Source organism: Thunnus thynnus, chromosome 16 (genome assembly GCF_963924715.1).
Source record: "Thunnus thynnus chromosome 16, fThuThy2.1, whole genome shotgun sequence".
Taxonomy (NCBI): Eukaryota; Metazoa; Chordata; class Actinopteri; order Scombriformes; family Scombridae; genus Thunnus; species Thunnus thynnus.
The window spans coordinates 3,683,513-3,697,909 of NC_089532.1; the positions used below are offsets into that span (position 1 = coordinate 3,683,513).

Sequence of the window (14,397 nt, forward strand, 5' to 3'; positions counted from 1 at the left end):
TTCAAAAAGCCTCAACTTCTTCCTCAAGTCATTTTCTTTCATGAGTCATTATATTCTCAGTCGCTAAGTTTAGGGCTGTAATAAGGGTGCTCTAAGTTATTTTAGAGATTACTGCTCCTTTAATAAGATTTGAAGACTTATAGTAGCTTTGTCCACGGCATGGGGGTTGATTGACAGCTGTGATTGACAGTTGGCTCAACTGCTGCTCAAGTTAAATGTTCCTTGATTACAACACCTGCCCTGTTAGCACAGTTTAGCTAAAGTAGCTAACGTTAGCCCAAGTGTGAAGCGCTCGGTGTTCCCAGTAAGCTAGCGTTAGCTTGGGTCCAAGGTAGCGGGCCGTGTATCCAGAGCGTGAAAGGTAGCACCCTGCGCTCCTGACTTGGAATTTCCTGGCTCCAATTGGAAAAGATGGCAGCGACCATAAGCAGCAACTCCGGGATTCAAATTGGCTCCAGTGCAAACGGACGGGTGACGTCACACCTCAACAAGAGCAGCAGGTGAGCAAACTGTCAATCACAGCTGTCAATCATCATCCACATGGCAGACATCAAAATTACTATAAGTCCTCAAATCTTATTAACGGAGCAATAATTTCCACAATGACCACCAGCACACTTAGTAGAGGCCCGAATTTAGCGATTAAGAACATAATGACTTGGGCTTGGGCTGATGTTTGCTACTTTAGCTAAACTGTGCCAACAGGGCAGGCGTTGTAATCAACGAACATTAAACTTAATGAAATATGGTGACAGTAGTCTGACTCAGTGTCCCGGAGCCTAGGAGAGCAGCAGTTGAGCCAGCTGTCAATCACGGCTGTCAATCAACGCCCACACGGCAGACAAAGCTACTATAAGTCTCTTCAAATCTTATTAGGGGAGCAATAATTTCCACAATGACCACCGGCACACTTAGTACAGGCCCGAATTTAGCGCTTGAGAACATAATGACTCATTGAAAAAAAAAAAGATTGATTGTATTTCTACAGAGAAGTTCGTTAAGTTATCGGTGGCGCTACATTTCAAAGTACTTCCACATTGGCTTCAGCCTCAAACTGTAATACTTGCCACTTGAGTGCAACCTGATTTTGTAAGAGAACAAAAGAGTTTGAACAACCCCTTGAAGAAATGGGAATAGTCTGCTTGACAACCATGGTGTAATGAGTTAGAAGGCCTGAAGCCAGGCCACTGTCAGAGTTGAGTATCTACAAAAAAATGTCCTCCAATTGGGGTATTAGCTGCTGACAGCTCAGTCCAGGCTGAAGTCCAGACGAGGATCGACGGAAACTTGGATCAGCAGTCAAAGACCAGAGCGCAGCGCCACCTCTTGCGGGCAAAGTCGTACAAATGGGTGTTTTTTTTACTTGTTGCTCCAGAGGATCAGCAATGACAAATACCAAACTCTCAGGTTTGAGTTGGCAGTCCACCAGCCTGTGAAAGGATAATCATTAGATCAAGATAGAATCCATAATAAAATACAAAAATGCATCTCCCACGCAGTGGATCATCTCTGTGCATTTAGGTTGTTGATGTTCCGGTCTGAGGCCACTAGTGAAGAAAGAATAATTGGTGGATGTAAAAAGCCAGTCGGAGACATCAAACTCCTGTTCTCTTGTCTGAAGGTTTAAACTTCATCAATTGGGTTTTAATTGCTTGAACAATCAAGAAATGTGATTATGCTGTTTTGGTAAACTCCTTGAGAAAGTTTGTCATGGTTTCACATCAGCAAACATCAAATTATTGTTGTCTGAATATCTAAAGAGAAAGAAAGCTGGTTCCCACGCAGCAGATTGCAAAACGGGGTTTATGTCATTGATGTTTGATATATTATGATGCAGATTTGTTAAGACAAGAAAGGCGAGTAATTAGTAGATAAATATATGAGGACTTGTCAGAACAATGACTGGATTACCTACAAAGAAGACATATTTCTCACGATAAGTAATACCTTTGCAATACAAATAGTAATATGTAATGCTTTTTTAAAACTTTTTTGGCTTGTGAGTTAGTTTTCATTCTATTGTTGCATCGTTTCATTTGACTAATTGTTAGAGGCCTGAAAAAGGTACTATTACATTTCTACTATACTTACACCATATTTTACAGTAAAAGTAGAATAAAATCAGAAATAAATCAATAAACATTTTGGTTATTAAATGGTTATAAAATGGTATCATTCATAAAGTTATTTATCTAAAGACATGAATCAAATCAATAATGAATAAAAGCTGATTAAATGAATAATAAATATCAGACTTTAAGGCAGAATTCAATATAGACTTTATGCAGATGTACAGATTTTAACTATGTACACAAGTCAAACACACAAAGAGGACGATTATTTCTTACCAAAAATGTATTTTAATTTCTGTTTAACTTTAAAACCATGTATTTATAATATATAAGTGATTTTAAAGGTAAAAGGTGTTTACACTTGTACATGCTTTGACATACTCACTTTAAATCCTATTATTTCCTTTCTACATAATAATTTTATTCTTATTTAACCTCTGTTTGAATTCATTTTTCTTTTTTTCATCTATGATTGCTTGTAAATCACTTCAGGACTGCTTTGAAAAGTGCTGTGTAAACAGACATTTTAATCATTATTTTTACAGTACTGTAGTAACACTGTTTATAGTAGCAATAATACAGGTAAAGGGAAGCGTGACTGTGATGATTCATTTGTTGACGTCTCAGTTTAGCAGCTTTCTAAAGATGATTGACAGATTTGGAGGGTCAGTGGAAATCAGCTCTGTCATGTTTCCAAGGTTACAGATCCAAACAAAACTAAGACTAATCCCCTCTCTGGGAAGTCTGTGATATGAGACGTGATTAGAAATGATGCGGCGTCTTGAACATGAGGTTTACTGTTTGTTGTACAGAAGTCACAACACCAAGGTAACATCATAGGCTAAAGTACACTTTACAGCTGATTTACACTCATGTTGACATATCGATGACCACTTTTGTGAAGAAAGATAAACTTACATTTCCTGATAAGTGTAAAGTAAATGGACAGAAGCCTTTTACATACAAGAAACAACCAAACTGACATCATCCTTTTTCATTACAAACGCTTGTTTGTCTTCTGGGTTTTGATTTTGCTTTTTGGCATTTGACTCTTAGATCACCGATGTTGGAGAACGCTTGAATGAACTAATGTGGAGTTCTCAAGACAACTGCGTGATGACTATCTTTGATTAAAAAAAAAAAAAAAAAAAGAAAGTATTTACTTTTGCAGGCAAGTTAAAGCAGATTCCTCTTAAATATCATCCTGTGTTTCTTTGCTTGCGTGTCAGTCTATGTTCACCTTCCGGAAGACATGTGTGATGATCTGATGAGTTCTGTCTAGTCGGTGTTTGTGAGTCAGGTTCGGCGTCCAGCAAATAAGGTGAGTTCATGATTACTTTTCTCCAAGTGACACACACACACACACTCACTACACCCCTAACCCTAAGCCTAACCACACACATGTTTTCCTAGGTCACTTTTGGGGACATTACCCTAACCCTAACCCTAACCTTAACCTTAAACACTGACCCAAAATTTTCCTTTTCCCAATTGGGGACACAGCTTTTGTCCCCCAATTGGAAAAGCCGTCCCCAATTAACTGGTCTTTAGTCTGAAATTTGTCCCTAAAAGTAGCCTATGACAGACAGACAGACACACACACACGCTACACCCCTAACCCTAAGCCTAACCACACACACGTGTTCCTAGGTCACTTTTGGGGACATTACCCTAACCCTAACCCTAACCCTAACCATAATCACTACTTGCCTAACCCTAACCTTAAACACTGACCCAAAAATCAGCTTTTTCCCAATTAGGGGCACAGCTTTTGTCCCCCAATTGGAAAAGCCGTCCCCAATTAACTAGTCTTTAGTCTGAAATTTGTCTCTAAAAGTAGCCTACGACAGACACACACACACACACACGCAAAGAACAGCTGCTGCAGACCTCATGTCCAGCCACTGTCTTTAACAGCATGAATAATCAGGCATGGTATGTCTTCAATACACACAGACACACACAGCGTTGTGGTCTCTCTGCTTTGCATTTTTGAGATTCTCATACACACAAAGTGCCAAGAAAGTTTCACCTAAAACACTGATGAAAAGTAACATTTTCAGCTCAGAATCACTTTGAATTACATTCATTTTGAACAGTTTCACACCTCACAACCTACATCCTACATCCAATGTTCAGTATCAGTGCAGGAAGTTGAGTGTCCCTATGTGTAGCGAGTAACAGACGTGCAATTAATGTGCATCTTCTTCTTTCCCTAAACCTAAACAAGTGTTTTAGTCGCCTAAGCCATATCTTTACCAGAGATTATTTGCCATAACCACCATCTTTCCTCAACCTTTTAAAACAAAAGTTTTCCTTTTTATTATTCATCTCTTTCTGAGCAACCAACAACTGATAATTGCTTAACAGTCATCATGAATCTACCGTATCTGCTACTTTCCAAACAGACAATAAGTAAAGTCAGCATAGGTCTTCAGATGGTAAATTCACAGACTATTGATTACGTGTAATTCATTTAATGTTCTTCCAAAATGATATTAAAGTAGAAACATATCCTCTCTGGTGATGTCTTGGTTAGCTGTTTGCCAGCATATCAAGTATATTCAACATCACCCCACTTTATGTTAAACACAACTTTTTCTTGTTGAAACCACTTTAATGATCCAATCTTTCATGCTGGGGACACGTTCCTCTGTCCAATATTTTAATATCACTTTCTTGGTAAACAGGGATAGAATCAACACTACATCTTTCTCATCTATACTCATATCATTGGTTGTGTCAATATACACAATTTATGACGGAACCTTCGCCATACTGTACTACAGCTACCATGTGCAGGTGTACTATAGAAAGCGAGACTTTTGATAAATGTCGGTACTGAATGTGAAAGAAAAACAAAACCACTAAAAGTAATTGAGGGTGTTGCAGAATCAGTTCAATTCAATTCAAAATACTTTATTTGTTCTTCAAGGAGGCAATTTGATGCAAGCAAGTTTGCAAACAGAAATCATCCACATACATAAAAGACAATCTAAAAGTACAAATATAACCAACAATATCCAACACCACAAAGCACTGTTGGAGCCGTTTTTATTTATTTATTTATTTTTTTTTGAGCATAGTTTGGCCGTAGTAGATTGGCTGAGAGTGGTATCAGCCAAGACATAGTGTACGTGCGGTGCAGCGAGAGGTTAATTGAACCAAGTGCAACAAAGGAAAGTTTGTTGATTATCTTTATTACCGTTTTGTTGTTTTGATACTTTGAGTTCATATGAATAATTTTCTTTAACGTACATTTATCACTTTGATTTGAACTTGACGTAAGGCCAAGCCATAAATACACATTTATGTAACATATTAAAACATCCATTCACCTCATCTGAACGAGAGGCCTACAAGCAAAATCATCTTACGGTAAGAAGAAGAAGAAGAAGAAGAAGAAGAAGAGGAAAATGTGTGTGTTGGAAGTCTATTGGCATCTGACTGGCTTTATTTGAAAGCATCGTAGAAAGCCAGGACAAGCACATATTATGTTAAAAGTGTCTATACACAAGATAAACTGACCATCTCTTGTACTGTAGCTGTACTTCAAATATTGCTACTTAAGTACAATTTTGAGGTTCTTGTATTTTATGTTGTTGTTTATAATGAGAGTAGAGTTTTTAGTTTTTTATTGCATTTCTTTATCTTTTGTGATTTATGTGACATTGCTGCTGTAATATCTATGCAATAATTAAGTATGACACTGTTCTGCATAATAAGGATGTTTGATACTTACCATTATTCTTACTCAAGTACAATTTTGGACTGTTAATTGTAATGGGGTACTGTTACGTTGTGGTAACACTACTTTAACTTCACTAAGTAAAACAAGCATTACATAAAAGAAACTGCAGCAACATCAGAGAACTGATCTCCTCCCCACCTTGTATTTATGTGCCTTTTTTAACCAGAACTTGACAGACACATGAACCGACTGACAAATGCCGTGCATCCGAGGTTCACCACTGTAAGAACGTAGGGGGGGGATGTAAGTGGAGCTGAAAAATCATCCCAGAAAGCTCAGGGGTCAAAGTGCAACGCATTAAATGACGTAAAAAGAGAAAGGCAGATGATGAGTCTCGACGGTAAACGCTCCGCGTCCAGCTGTTACGGCACTCGACATCAGAGGAGGTATGCGGCCATCGCGGCTTGTAATGTTTTCACTCCTCACCGCATGGATCTGGTAGCTATTTCCTGTCTGACAGGATTCACACATGGGACAATAAAATAATGAGTTTGAGTCTGTGTGTGAGTGAGATCAGAGCTGTCTCTCTTGCTCAGGCTGGACTCACAAGGTTTGTACTTACAACCAAACCCAAGATAAAACCGACATTTATCAGGAATGAGTGTTGATCTTATCACATTTTAGCGTCTATAACTGTTGTTATGGATGTTTAAGTGAAACACATTGTTCACAAATCAGGCCCCTGGTTTTTCATTTTGAAATGACAAAAAATTGACACATGTACAGTATAAGGTTTAAAGGACGTCTCATTGGCCCATCTGCCAATTAATCCAACAATTTAATACAGAGCAGATTATCATGAAATCTACTAACCAGACAAATTCTACATTTGGTGAAGAAATTCATGATTCCCAGAGGATGAATCATTATTTTTTGTGACTGTTACCTTTCTCCTAACACTGCTTTTAGGCATTTTTGGTGCTTCTTTCTAATAAAAATATAAACATTTAATGGACAAAAAGGCCAAGAAATTTACAGGGAATATTCATGCTCCCCAGCAGATGAGCCCTTTTGATTTTACTGACCTCCGTGACCTTTCCACCAGCACCAATCTGAGGACAAACGTTGCATAACAAAGGATAAGGATGTAAATATTATATATTTTTCTTATTTTCACGAAATCCATGAATCTGATGCCAAAGAGCACTGTTGTTGCCTAAAAAACTACTTAAAAACATGTCAATGAGCCACACCTCTGCGTTCCTAAATCACTATCAACACACACACTGTAGTTTATTTTGACTCAGTTCCACACACACCATCCTGCTGCCAGAAATACTCACTAGAGCATTAAATGTGGATTAATCCGCCACTGAAAATAGTCCCCAACAAATAGCAATATTTCCTCCTGTTTAAGTAACATTTACTAGAAACTACAGTGACCAGCTGATGTGGACGTTACAGACTCTTAAAAATATGAAATTATGTACAGTATTTGTTATCTGTTTTTAAAGATTTACATTTCAGTAGAAACCAGTGGGCTTGGGGTCAAGATCAATACACAGGGCATGGAAGTCAGAAAGTATTACGAAACAGACTAACACATTGTTGGTTTTGGTCTTTTCGTGGGACTTGTTGACAATAAGAGAAATTTTGAGTATTTATGAGGTTTTAGAAGTTAATATTTTAGAAGTTTCGTTAATATTGTAGGGTGTAATGACTTTTATTATAGATTATTGTCCTGACTCGAGTAATAGGACACCAACAGCAATGCTAAGGTTTGTTCATTTTTAGCTTTGAGCCCTTTTATGATTTTCTGGCACACATTTGGATACATGTGAGATTATAGAAGAATCCGGAAGCATAAACTGTAAAAGTAGGTGTGTTACCAATGACCCACGCAGAATGCTCCTCATTATAACGAACTGATAATGTGATTATCTAGTAAGAGAGTTTGATAATTCTCATCTGTAATGTGCAGTTTCAAGTATGCACTACAGCCTCGCACACCACCACCAACATGACAACCACACCGCTTTTAAAACATTACAGTCATGAGTTTGCCATTTGCCATCCAAATACTAACATTTTTGGAGGATTCGGTCATCCGCATCTTTGAAGTATTTGACTGATGAATTCCTGAAAATGGATGAGGCTTTGAAATAAAAGCCTTCATTTTTCCTCCTCGTGAGTGGATCCAGCCTTTCTCTGTTGTAGACTTTTCTCAGAGAGGATGAGCAAGCCGACCCGCCAGTGATCACTGCTGATACAGCATGTGTGCGTGAATGAGAAGCAGGTGTGCGTTGGCAGGTTTTTTTTTGCCGTGTGTCTGCAACCTGGTAGAGGTGCTGCAGACGACTTCCTGTCCGGCTGAATCTGGAAAGTGACAGTCTGGAAACCTGAGCTGTACCTGAACAATGTGCTCATATCAGATTGTGCACAACAGGTTTTCTTGGTTGCCATAGATGTCACTGAATGTAGGGCATTATTAAGTTGCTAATCACCCACAATATTGACGACAATCTTTTGGACCAAGTGGAGACAGCTGCTTACATTGGTTTATTAAACAGCGTTTACTGTGTTACGTGCTCTGATTTCAAAGCCCTGTAGTGTTGCCTTTGTGTTTGTTTAGTGAAATAAGACAAGTTAAAGACTAAATTCAGCAACACCTCCTCAATACTGACGTGATCTAGGGATGTGCAGAGATCCCAGTATTTGTATTTGTATCTGTATTTGTTGAGGCAGCAAAATTATTTGTATCTGTATTTGTATTTGAATAAAGGTGGAAGAGGCTTAAAAATCCTGTTTTTGTTTTTATGACACTTTTAATTTTAGAAAATTAAAGTGTTACAATAAGTGTTCATGAGTAAACTACCTTACAAAGGAGGTCCCCACATCGGGTCTCGAACTGGAGTCTCCCAGATCATAGACGACTGTGCTCATTGCAGACAGACCTCAACCTATTTATACACCTATAACACAGAGACAGTACACCAAGTAATGTGTAGGGAGGAACTTCAAAGGCAATTATTGCTTTGCACTTTTCATTTATTGCCTATTTTTTACAACCTAACTTTGTGGAAAGGAGAAGGTGAACAACAGGTTATGAGAGCACTTTGCTTGTATCAGTAGCTCAGCTTTACCTCTGGCAAATACCCCCAACAAATAATTTTTTAAATATTTGTATGAAACAAATATTCGTATAAAACCCCACTATTTGTGCTTTGCCGAATAATGTATTTGTATTCGGGCACACCCCTAACGTGATCATGTCTGGCACCTTTCAGAGTGTGTCAAAAGTTTGAACATATGTGCATTTAAAGCATGTTGTCACCCACTCAGTTCTCATTTTTTAACATTATGTTTTGGCATTCCTCTTAATATGAATTGAATTGCAGAGGAGGTGAACTGGTGAGGGTCTATTAAAGTTAAAAATTAGGATGTGTCTCCAGTAACTGCAAATTTGAGCACATGACTCTAACTAAGGCACAGAGAGGCCTGGCTAGCTTATATTATAGCTATACTGTTAAAGGTTAAGGCTGCTATTTTATATAATTTTCCTTTTATCAGCAAATCTCATGTGTAGAGCCAAGCCAACAATGAACTGATCTACTAACAAGTATTGTGTGTGTGTCCAAAGCCTGATATATCTTATTCCTCTGTGTCGTAGACCTCCATTGTTGTCCACAAACTATTAAAAACACATCAATGAGTCACACCGCTGCACTGGGTGACAATGTTCCTTCATCCCTGAAGACAGTGGTTACCGTAGTTTGTTTTGAAATGGCTCCAAAGACTAATAAGAGTGATTAGATAGTAACCCCTCAGGAGAGAGATTAGTGCGGTGGATGCCACTGAGCATGCACGGGAACGTGGCTCTATTTACAGAGCTTTGCTAGCTTGTTGTGCTACATATCACCTCTTGACCTTGTACGACATTGTGAATTTTTAAAGAACTTCAGTACAAAATCAAGACTGTTTGGTCTAAACTTAAAGATCCCCTCCAGACGTGTTTTAAGATATATAAAAATACTCTGCTTTGAGTAATAATTTGTGTCTGATGGGTTTTCCACAAAAATGTTGTGTTGTCCTGTACATAATGGAAATTATTTGGTAACCCTTCCTTTAATGGTCCCCTAATTACTATTTACCCAGTAAATATATGGTGAATTATAGTGTATTATTGGGTAATTACCACTGGTGATAAGTAAGTAAATACAGAGAAACTGCAGCTGAAATACTATGAAAAACCTCCACTGTTACGCATTAACTCAACTAAGTGTAGTTGTGACCAGTTTAGGTTGGTAAAAACTCAGATATAATAATGTAATTCCAGGAAAGTAGGCAACCGATTCGTAGAAACATTTCATCTGTTACGTATCAGTTCAAGTTACAATTGTAGTTATCCAAGGTTTATGTTGGTTTATGTTGGTTTATGTTGGTAGAAATTAAGATAATACTTTCTTATATAGTTATTGCTCCCATTTATAAAGAGTTTCTTAGATTTACCTGATACTTACCTGTTAACAACCTCTGCAGGAAGTTTTCCTCTAGTGTCAGGGTACACGTTTTTTACAGTTTACTCGGTAAGTGAGCTGAAACTGCACTGTAAAAGGAAGCTTTGTTTGTTATCCTTTGTATCCTGTTAACAGGAACCTGTACCATATATGTTCCACGTTATTATGTAAAACATGACAGACTGACTGACTGAGTGATGAAGTTATACATCACTCACCTCAGCCAACATGTTGCCACTTCCTGTATCTGTCGTTTCAAATTAAAAGCCCTTTAGCGTTTCATACATGGTCCAGCCATACACTATGTTTTGACCTAGTCTTGTTTTACATGTAGCTGTATACAACACTTCACCCCAAGACAAATATATCTTATCTCATCTCATCTTATCTTACTTTCTCCCCCTTTATTGACAAATCCAGGCTCTTAATTTCATAAGTTGAACTGCTGCATTACAAGATGTCTCCAACTTCACTGTGAAGTCCATTCTGCTTTCTTCAGTGTTTTTGTGTACTGGAGGCTTCAAGTTTCCACATCACATGTGTATAAGTTGCATACTGGACCACGATTGGCTCTAAACTAGTTGTGATGTCACAAATCACGTGTTAAGCTGAAATTTAAGGTGAGTGCAGAGACACTTTCCTCCATCAGCAGATGAATGTGAAAACAAACTTACATCATTCTGCAGAGTGAAGCTCAAACATCCAACAGAACGAACAAGAAGGAAAACACATTTTCAAGTGGAGGAGGGGGGGCTTTAATTTTTTTAATGCAACAAATGAATGTTAATGTTACTTAACAAAGTTATACTAAATAACACATTCAGCTTTTGAAAACAGTCGGTGACAAAAAGATGCAACGTTCAGGCCAAATTTCCCATCTGCATACTTCTGCAGTGAGCGTTTCCTTCTCATGTTACGAGCTCTACATGTCGATCATGGTGTTAAAATGAGAGTTATGTTTCACTGAGGTGAGAAGAGTTTGAAGCAGCTTGGAGACACCGGAGTAATAACTGGGATCTGTGGAGTGAGAGACGCACTGTCTGTCTGTCTGTCTGTCTGTCTGTCTGTCTGTTTTCCAGCATGTCAGTTATTCAGATCCATCTCCTGGCACTCTGCTGGAATCCCTCAAGAAGCATCTGGGTCTCAAACTCTCTCCTCTCTCTCTCTCTCTCTCTCTTTGGTTAAAAGCAAACTCGAAGCTTTGAAGCGCGGGCCAACGTACCGACCTGCCTGCACTGGCCAGGGTGAGGTGTAGGGTGGCTGCAGGGGGGGTGGGGGATCACAGAGGAAGTACAAAAATATTTCCTGATTTACATACACTTACATTTTTTTTTTTCTCTCTCTCTCTCTTTTTGCCCTCGTACTGTAACACAGACTTAAAACTCTTCAGCACTGTGAAAACTGGGATGTTCAGGTTCCACATGTTTCCATGTTGAAGCAGTGAGCTGATGATATATGTCACATGGATCCATTTACTGGAGGCATTAAAATTCCACTGCAGTTAGAAGATGCATCGGAGTTATTTATGTGCAGAAGCGGCACTGAAGCGCGTTGAAACACAGATGTAAATACACAGAAAGATCTGAATCTGAATGTTCCACCCGCCTTCACACACACACACACACAGACAGTTCATCAAAAGAAATCTTTGATACCGTGTACATGGCTGCATTAACCTCCTATGAGGCTCCAGGGCAAAAGTTTGTCATTGGATCCCTGTTGACTCCTACAATACATGGTAATACTCCAGAATCAATTAGCTGATTAACAGATAATTAATCGTGTGTGTCATTTTTAATGCAAAAATGCCAGAAAAAATCACTTGTAGCAGCCTCTCAAATGAGAATATTTGCCTCATTTACCAACATCTTTGGGTTTTTGACCATTGGTCAGACAAAACAAGTAATTTGAATATGCTAGCTTGGGCTTCAATCAATTGATTATTACAGTAAATCATTGTCAGACCTATTGATAATGAAAATAACAGTTGGTTGCAGCCTTACATTAACCCTATGATGGAATAATACTATTTGTCCCTCAGTTTTATGTGTGTAATTTGATAAAACACAACTTTACAACACATGAGCTTAATATTAACTGAAACAATTAAAGTATTAAAGCTAGATTTCGACACACGAGTCCCTCTTCAAGTCCAGAACCACAAGATGAATGATGGAGGACTTGTCATAGTTCTGTACTTCAGTGCTGCAAATTTCTAATAAATTAGTCAAATTATGTTGATCCAAATGATATAAACCAGGGCTTTTGGGGATATTTTTGGCTGCAAAGAGGGATGGATGTGATTTCAGTTTGACTTTTCAGTTTTCAATTATGGTTGATTTTGGTGACACCCCTGGTTACCGTGGTAACAGCAAGTGCTGCTTAATACTTCCAGCAAACACTCATGTAGTGAAGAGCAGCTGTTTACAGTGCAGCCAAACATACCCGCTTTGTTTTGACAAAAAAAGTCAGCTGATAATAAAACGCAGACGATAAACTCTGCCTTGTTTTGCGTTAATCATGTTCAGCGCTAACTGTAGTGACAAACACATTGCGTTTCCTGTGGCTGTCTCATAATGAAAAACACCCCATATTTTGCTATTTTAACACTTTTAGGGAGAAGAAGCAGCAGCAGGATGTTCGCTTTACGTTATTTAGCATGATTTCACTCGAAAACTCCTGTGCGTTGGTTAGAAACTACCCTTCCACTTTCACTACAACTTTTGGCAAGACATGCTAATCATATTATTAGATTATTAGATAATTCATTTACAGTCAGAATATCAATATATGCAGACGCAAATAAATAGAATGACCAGATCCTGCCAGTAGAAATCATCATGTGCGTTCAGCATCTGAGCAGGAATCATCATCATCCGTACACGTACAGAATGCAGGTTTTTATTAATGTGCAGCAACAGTTCAGAGGAAAGGACGTCTCTGTTCTCTAAAATCATGTATCTTCTTTCCCTCTCATCTTTCTTCTTCTCCTTGCATCTCTCCTTGTGAGGGAAATGTGGATGCAGTTAAGGGGATTGTTACAGTATGTACCCTTTGATGTGTCAAAAACAGCGGAGTTCCCCTTTAATAGGAAGTTATTACATTAACACATCATCATTAGAAGACAGTCATTTCTCCCCCCTGTCCAGTCTGAGCTGAGGGTGGTCACGTGGTTTGTGGTTTGTCTGTGTCACGGAGCTGAAGTCTATCTTGAGATCTGACCTGGAAACTCAGAGGTGAAGTGGCCCATTAACCTCTGTCTGGATGTCTGTAGGCCTCATAACAAGAGCCACTTAGCATTGCTGCTGTTGTCTCTGAAGGGCAGCTAACCTCCCTTTCAAGACAAGTCAGTCATCCATCCGGGACCGGCGAGCAGAGGACAACAAACCTCCCTGCGAGGTGTTCAGTTCAAAGGCTTCTTCTAAGTGGAGACGTCAGCAGAAAAGGTCCTCGACCACCTCCTCAAAGTCCGCTGAGGTCTTTGGTTTCACTCGCAGGAAAAACACAGGTCCGCTCTTGTTGTCGGACATCAAAGCCAAGGTCCTGGAAGGAGAAGATTTATATGCTGGTCGTGTTCCCCTGTCAGGTTGATCCATGTTTATACACGGCTTTTTCTCTACTTTGACAGCTGCTGTGGTCAGAGTTATAGATTATACAATAGCTTGGCAAACCCACTGTAGAAGAAAGCATGGCACAGCCAATCCAAGAGTAAAATTCAACAAATAGCTGAACCCCACCTCGTTGTTAATAATGCCATGTTGGTACCAAAAATCCAGTGAATCAGCAATTACACACGACTCTTGATTAAACAAACTCAATGCTTGTACCTTTCCTCGGGTGAAGATTGTACAGCCAGTCTGGCAAACTCAACCACAGAAATGATGTGTTCATACCAAAGTTGAGTAAATCACAGAGCATTCATGGCTGATCACAGATGACACCACATTCATACCAGAGCGTCTGTGAATCATCAAGAACAAATCACTAAAGATTTCATCACTAGTAATGATTCGTAACAACTTCGCCATGGCTTATGGTTAATCACAAAGTGGTGCAGCAATAGTGATCATCCTCACATTTTTATATCCTGTAGATTAGTCTAAATCAATGATTAATA

The 14,397-nt window shown here is 38.8% G+C and overlaps 1 long non-coding RNA gene across 1 annotated transcript in view; it reads left to right on the forward strand.

Annotated features, from left to right (window-relative positions):
* The first annotated feature begins 357 nt into the window (after positions 1-357).
* LOC137200365 (uncharacterized) overlaps positions 358-14,397 on the forward strand; it is a 46,270-nt gene continuing 32,230 nt past the window's right edge. Inside the window, exons 1-2 of the long non-coding RNA XR_010931950.1 lie at positions 358-500; positions 3,302-3,393. This is a non-coding gene — a long non-coding RNA (uncharacterized lncRNA). The remainder of the gene's footprint in view (positions 501-3,301; positions 3,394-14,397) is intronic.